An 8,073-nucleotide genomic window follows, 5' to 3' on the forward strand; every position below is an offset into this window, starting at 1 on the left:
AGAGTTGCCATACTTCAACAAAAACACTTCAAAAACAAACTCCAGCGTGAAACTGCAGAGCTGGAACTGATTTGCAAACTTGACACTATCAGACTGAGTCTGAATAGAGAGTGGGAGTGGCTAGCCCACTACAAAAATAATGTTCCCTCTTTTGACATTCACACCTTCTCATCACCTGTTGTGAATGGCCTCATCCGCCCTGACTGAATTTACCTCGTTCACCCTTGCTCTCCTCACTGTGATGTAACTCACCCATCCTGGCATGTGTATATACACCTACCAAACTGAAGTTTCCACTTCATGCATCCGACCAAGTGGATTTCTGCCCAGGACAACTTATGCCCAAATACATTTGTTAGTCTTTAGGTCATTATTGTTTAAATTTTTCACTGTAAAATTTCGAAAAACAAAGAAAAAACAGTTTTCTGCTCATTGTTTTTCAGGCTAAATTTTCAGTTTCAATGCATTCATATTGAAATTTTAGTTTCTTGTTTCCTCCCATGCCTTTTTCTCTCCCATCTTTGGTTTACCATTTGGAAAAATGGGGGAGGGGGGTGAAAAGTAAGAAGTGTGGGAAAGAGAGAAAAAGGTCTTTACCTCATTTTTTGCCAGTGTGAAAATTTAAGAATTGAAACTTTTGATTCAAAATGTAATGAAAAAATAATGTTCTTTGAAATGTTCAGTTGCTTTTAAAAAAATATTTAAAACAGATTTTCCCATCCACAATTTTTGGCAGAATTATTTATTTTTTCATTTATTATATGGTAAATAATCTCAACCACCTGTAAAAATCTCAGGGTACAGGACGGACACATGTGGCTGTGGGCAATGGGAGAGGACGGCTTGTGGGGAAACTCTGGCTTTGGACTATGGGGAGATGGGTTGAATATCCCCCATGCCATAGACAATCTCTGCAGAGCACAGGTAACTCACATCTTCTCCCCCTACTGGGTTTTCCAGAGTGAATAAGGAACTTAAGGGTCCAGTTCCCATTGCTTTTCACTGACAGTTTGTTGCCCAATACCCCTAAAGTACTTTGACATTCACAGACTCTGTGCCTCAGCGCCCCTTCCAAAAATGGGGATAATATTACTATTTCCCTATTTTGCAGGCTCCAAGTGGATATGGAGAGCCATTTGTTGGACACTATTGAAATACCAGAGTCCCCAGTATTATTGCTCCATTTTTCAGTGTTTATTAGTATTCTCATTTCTCAGAGAAATAAGCCTTAATATTTTTGCATATAGTATTCACGCTAAAGAATTCTACTAGCTCTACTGGAAATATAATGATGGTAGATTTGTGCTGTGTAGGAATAAAAATGTTAAAGAAAGAAAGGAAGAAAGAAAGAATTAAATATGTAGTAAAAAACCTATTTTTCATTGGCTTATTTCCAGCACTTTCACTTCCATGGTGCATGCGTCTATGCATTAACATGGCTACGTGTTTACCCTCATTAGAATCCTGGACACTGTACGAAGAACAGACAAACCAGTGTAGACATGTATCTATATAAAAAGGAGTAAGTCTCAATTTCCATCTTAGCCCAACCTACTATAGCACCGATTTGTGTGTGTGTGTGTGTGTGACGCAAAGGATTTATTATGAAATTTTATTGAATTTATTCATGTCTCTGTCTCTCTGATGAAGAGGAAATCCTTCCCGTAACATTTCTTGAAGCATCATCTGAAACTTTTTCACCATCAGTAATTGGAATAAACAATTAATTAGTTTACATGGTGTGTGGGTGTGTGTGGGTGGGGGTGTGTGTGTGTGTGGGGGGGGGGGTGTTGAGACTCAGGAATCTTGGGTTCTTTTCCAGGTTCTGAAGTGTAATGCCATCTGGTGGTCACAGACACTTCCACCACATTCCTTCAGCCTGTCCTTGTCTCAGGCTCTTTCCATCCCCTCAGGCTCCTCAGCCCAGTTCCAGGCTCCTTACCCAGCCTATCCCAGTTTCCCCTTCTGGGCTTCCCATCCACGTCCCAGCCTCGCTTTTCCCCCCAACTCCTTGACTCATTAACCATTTTCAAGCCAGTACCAATATACCCACTGCTCCAGCTCCTCCTCTGATTTGTCTTCCCCACTCCCACACCAGGGGGAGCACTGACAGACATATTACCTGAGCACCTCACAATGTAACTTGATATTGGCTAAGAAATTGATTATCCCCATTTTACAGATAAGAAAACGGAGGCACAAATGGTAAAATTTTCAAAAGTAATAGCAGCCAGATTTTCAAAGATACTTCAATATCTAAAGATGTGGATGTAATCAAGGGCCACATTATTAAAGGTATTTAGATGCCCAGTCTGGCTCCAAGGGAATTTTGAAAACCACACTACACACCTATCTGTATATTTAGGCTCTGAAATATCTTTAAAAATCTGGTCCCAAGTCACTTCTATGTCTAAGTGCCACTGGCCTAAGTGACCTGTGTGTGTTCTGAGTGTTAGCCCAGACATGGAATAGAAGCTGGGGTTACAAGCCAGGATTAATGGGTGTTGGCAGAGCTTTAGGGGGCATGGAGGAGCCCAGGACTGGGATAGCAGGAGGCTGCGGGTTGGCAGAGCTGTGGGGCGGGCTGTGATAGCCATGGCACTATAGAGTCAGGACTGAGGTGCACCTGTGTGTGCGTGTAAACCCAGACATTAATAGCATTAGGTGGGGGTGGGCTGTGGGTTAGGGCTGAGGGCAGAACTGGGGATCCCTGGCGGGACAGCAAAGCCTGTCACGACCCAGGTACACTGGCTGATCTCTGTCACTGAGACCTAGAATCCTGGAATTGCCTTTCACTCGCTGTGTCTGAGCCATGCTGCCTTGGCCAACCGAATGGGAATCTCCGGTTTGTTTACATGTCAGTTTCACGGCATTCCCTCCTCCCCTTGCATTCCCTCACTTGGGGGGCTCTGGTGTAATTTATGAATGGAGGATCAGCTTTCACAGGGGCTGGCAGAACTGGCTTGACCCCTTTCCCTTTACACATCTTTGTCTAACTTTAATCCATGCTTCTGACTTGCTTTCCTAATCAGCCCCATGGGACTGCCACCGGGACCTGCTTTTCTCAGTTACGTTTCCATCTAACAGCCCTCTCTGGACCCATTAAAACAAGGAGTAACTTTGTTTCTGCCGCTGGTGCTTAGTTGCTTGAGAGGTTTGTCGGCTCTCCAGGCAGTGCCTGGATCTCAGCTGAGTGTAACATTTCTCAAAGTGCAGTTTAGAGCAAGTGAAGTTATAACAACCTGTGTCTCCTCCTGTAAATCTCTATAGAGTCACGGGTGCTGCCTGGCTAATTGGAGAAATTACTTCTTAGTAGATACGTTGCTAACAGGGATTATTTTAATGAGCACATAATGAAACAAGGATTTTTTTATGTAATAATCAAGGAGAGTCAATACAATTAACATGTTTCAAATGGAATTGATCAGGGTTCCTTCTTCATAGGCAACTGTCACTCCAGATGTGTGATCAGACCTATAGAAACAGCTGCATACTTAAAGTCAAGTGCCTTACACTCTATGGACAGTCTTCATTGCCACCTCTTTGATCAGCGCCCAGGGGACCAAGATACTTTGAGCCTCTTCTCAGCTCCAATTCCCACCTGCTTTGACTGTGAAATTAGCTGCAAATGGAGTGAGAAGGAATATGTCAGTTACCTAAAAGCATGATCTATATTTTTAAATGAAATTTAATCTCTATGACTGTGGAATGGGAAATTTAATCTCCACAACTGAAATGTTAGCAGCCCCGGCCTACGTGAGAACATAAGAACGGCCTTATTGGGTAAGACCAACGGTCATCCCGCCCAGGTATCCTGTCTTCTGACAGTGGCCGGTGCCGGATGGATCAGAGGGATTGAACAGAACAGAGCAGTTATTGAGTCATCCATCCCTTGTTGTTCAGTCCAAGCTTCTGGCAGTCAGAAATTTAGGGACACCCAGAGCATGGAGTTGCATCCCTGACCATCTATAGTTTATAGCCATTGATGGCCTAATCCTCCATTAACATATCTAATTATTTTTTACCCTGTTATAGTCTTGGCCTTCACAACATCCTCTGGAGAGGAGTTCCACAGGTTGACTGTGCTTTGTATGATGAAGTACTTCTTATGTTAGTTTTAAACCTACTGGCTATTAATCCCTGATTATCCTGGCTAATAGCCATTCATGGACCTATCCTCCATGGATTTATCTAGCTCTTTTTTGAGCCTTGTGATAGTCTTGGCCTTCACAACATACTCTGGCAAGGAGTTCCACAGGTTGACTGTGCTTTGTGTGAAGAACTACTTCCTTTTGTTTGTTTTATACCTGCTGCCTATTCATTTCATTGGGCAACCCCTGGTAGTTGTGTTATTCAAAGGGGTAAATAACACTCCCTGATTCACTTTCTCCTCACCATTCATATCCCCCCTTGGTCATTTCTTTTACAGGCTGAACACTCAGCCCCCAACTTTTTAATCTCTCCTATGGAAGTTGTTCCATAACTCTAATCATTTTTGTTGCCCTTCTATGTACCTTTTCCAATTCTAATGTATCTTTTTTAAGATGGGGTGAACAAAACTGCATGCAGTATTCAAGGTGTGAGAATACCATGGATTTACACGGTGGTATTATAATATTTACTTATTATCTGTCCCTTTCCTAGTGGTTTTGTTAGCTTTTTTGACTGCTGTTGCACATTCAGGGGATGTTTTCAGAGATCCATGATGACCCCAAAGTCTCTTTCTTGAGTGGTAAACATTAATTTAGACCCCATCATTTTGTATGCATAGTTGGGATTATGTTTTCCAATGTGCATTACTTTGCATTTATCAATACTGAATTTTATCTACCATTTTGTTACCAAGTCACCCAGTTTTGTGAGCTCCCTTTGTAACTCTTTGCAATCAGCTTTGTATTTGATTATCTTGAGTAGTTTTGTATCATCTGCAAACTTTGCCACCTCACTGTCTACCTGCTTTACCAGATCTTTTATGAATATGTTGAACAGCACTGGTCCCAGTACTGATCCCGGAGGGACCTTGCTACATACCTCCCTCCATTGTGAAAACTGACCATTTATTCCTATCCCTTCTTTCCTGTCTTTTAATCAGTTACTGATCCAGGAGAGGACCTTCCCTCTTATCCCACTACTCCCTAGTTTGCTTAAGAGCCTTTAGTGAGGGATCTTGTCAAAGGCTTTCTGAAAATCCAAGTACTCTCTATTCTAATAGATTGGTGAGACATGATTTCTCTTTACAAAAGCCATGTTGACTCTTCCCCCAACAAATCGTGTTCATCTATTTGTCTGATAATTCTGTTCTTTACTATAGTTTCATTCAGTTTTCCTAGTACTGAAGTTAGGCTTACTGGACTGTAATTGCCAGGATTACCTCTGGAGCCATTTTTTAAAAATTGGTGGCATATTAGCTATCCGCCACTGAAGCAAAGCTCTGTGTAGGTCAAAAGCTTATCTCTTACACCAACAGAAGTTGGTCTAGTAAATATATTAACGCACCCTCCTTCTCTTTATCATATCCTGGGACCAATACGGCTACAATGACACTGCAAATGTGCTCATTTAAGTGATAGATAGATAGATAGATAGATAGGTAGGTAGGTAGGTAGGTAGATAGATAGATAGATAGATAGAACAGGTGGGCAAAGAGATGATTAGACAGATGAATGGTGAATGGATGACAAGGCAGATCGACAGAGATGTAGACGTTTGCAATGTTGTTACAGCCATGTTGGTCCCAGGATATTAGAGGGATAAAGTGGGTGAGGTAGTATATTTTATTAGACCCACATCTGTTGGTGAGGGATACAAGCTTTCGCACTTAGAATCACAGAATCGGAGAAGATGAGGGTTGGAAGGGACCTCAGGAGGTCATATAGTCCAACCCCCTGCTCAAACCAGAACCAAACCCAACTAAATCATCCCACCCAGGGCTTTGTCAAGCTGCACCTTAAAAAGCTCTATGGATGGAGATTCCACCACCTCCCTAGGTAACCCATTTCAGTGTTTCACCCTCCCCCAGTGAAAACGTTTTTCCTAATATCCAACCTAGACCTCCCTGATTGCAACTTGAGACTATTGCTCCTTGTTCTGTCTTCTACTACAATTGAGAACAGCCTAGCTCCATCCTCCCTGGAACTATCTTTCAGGTAGTTGAAAGCTGCTATCAAATCCCTCGCCCATTCTTCTCTTCTGCAGACTAAACAAGCCTAGTTCCCTCAGCCTCTCCTCTTAAGTCTTGTGCTCCAGCTCCCTATTCATTTTTGTTGCCATCCGCTGGACTCTCTCCAACTTGTCTACACCCTTTTTGTAGTGGGGGCCCCAAAATTGGACACAATATTCTAAATGTGTCCTCACTAATGCCAAATAGAGGGGAATTGTATAGTATATATATATATATATATATACATATATATATATATATATAATATCATATAGTAGCACCATGTGCATCCCTTAGCCTCCGCTTCTTTGTCATCCCTAGTAAACAGCATGGATACCCCTGTTTTCCATGGTCTCGCACCTTGTGTTGTCATTTCTATTTGCAGAAAATTAGTTCAGAGCAGTTGGGCAGATCACTATTTCCTCCTCACACTAATGATGGCATTGGACGGCCACTCTACATTCACTTTTCATGATGTAAAAGCCAGCAGATGTTAAAAGCACTTGGTGAATCAACCCCAGTGATGACACTGCATTAAACTTGTGGTAGTGGAGGGGAGAGCAAAACTTCTGGGGTCATTTTAGTCAGCATATATTTTGTGTGATCTGGAAAGCAATTTGCTGCATCACTAAAAAGGTGTTATTTCAGATCCCCATCGGATGTAAATCAGGTTCTCTCCGTTGATGTCAATGGGAAGATTTTGAGTAGATATAAATGTGTGTAGCTCAGTTTGAATCAATGGAGTATGAGCCTCAGGTGATGTAAATAGAGAGCTCAGATGAAGTCTTTACACCGGCAGAGGATCTGGAGGTAAACATCCAAAGGTTCTTTCATTGTTAGACTAGTGGTTCCCCACTGTTTTTATTTTGGGTGTAACTTTATAAGGCAATGAGCAATAGCGTCTCATAAATCAGGCTCATCTCCCAGCTCTTCAGTGCCCCGACGCCTGCAAGCAAATCTGTGAGTCGCTAACCTACAATACTATAAAAACACATATAATGATGTATTGATGTCATGCCTTTTGCAGACACGGGATCAGATCCTCCGCTGGTGTCAATTGGCATCGTTCTGTTGACTTGCTGATCAACATTAGGTGAGAATCTGGCCTGCACTCTCGCTAACTCCAGGCCATTTAAATATCGAGGCAACGCACAAGCTGGTGAAGCGCTGCTGGTTTAGTTCTGCTAGACCTGAGTGACTGCCCCAAATTCAGACTGATTTATTCATTGTGCAGTAAGAAGCTGTCAATACAACACTGCTGTGCAAATATTCAGTAAGGGGCAGTCACTAGACTAGACTCAAAAAGTTCACAGACTTTTAAGTTTCCATCCTTCTTGGTGGCTTTCTTATTACAATCACACCATCTACAGGCCCCGCTGTGCCTAGCACAGTATAGATGTTCTTCTCCTGAAGAAACAACCAGAGTCCTGTAGCACCTTAAAGAATAACAAATTTTTGCAGGCATAAGCTTGTTTTTGCTGTATACAGACTAACATGGCTACCCCTGTGGGACTTCTCCTGAAGGGTTTATTTAGGCCAGACGGAACAAGACACCCCGTGTCATAGGAGACCAGGCACACATGGCACAAGTTTCAGATCTCAAACAGCTATAAGAGAGTTCAGGGACTTCAGACCTGTACACTTCCTTGGCAAAATCAGGGCCATGAGATGTAGGTGCGGAATGTGCTATCATTTCATCTCGAAGCAGGGCCAACCCCAACTAAAGCATCCCAGTCAGGGCTTTGTCAAGCTAGGCCGGAGTACACCATACAAGAGAGCATTCATAATGAAGACCAAAGAAGGGAGAAGACATCAGGGCTGGGATTTTCAAAGGGGCTTAAGGGATTTAGAGGCCCCACTCCCATTGAAAGTCAGCGAGAGCTGGGAGTCAAAGGCCAGATTTTCCAAGCTAT

The sequence above is a fragment of the Emydura macquarii genome, unplaced genomic scaffold, assembly GCF_026122565.2.
Source record: "Emydura macquarii macquarii isolate MOO-44397 ecotype Brisbane River unplaced genomic scaffold, CSIRO-AGI_Emac_v2 contig_2079, whole genome shotgun sequence".
Taxonomy (NCBI): domain Eukaryota; kingdom Metazoa; phylum Chordata; order Testudines; family Chelidae; genus Emydura; species Emydura macquarii.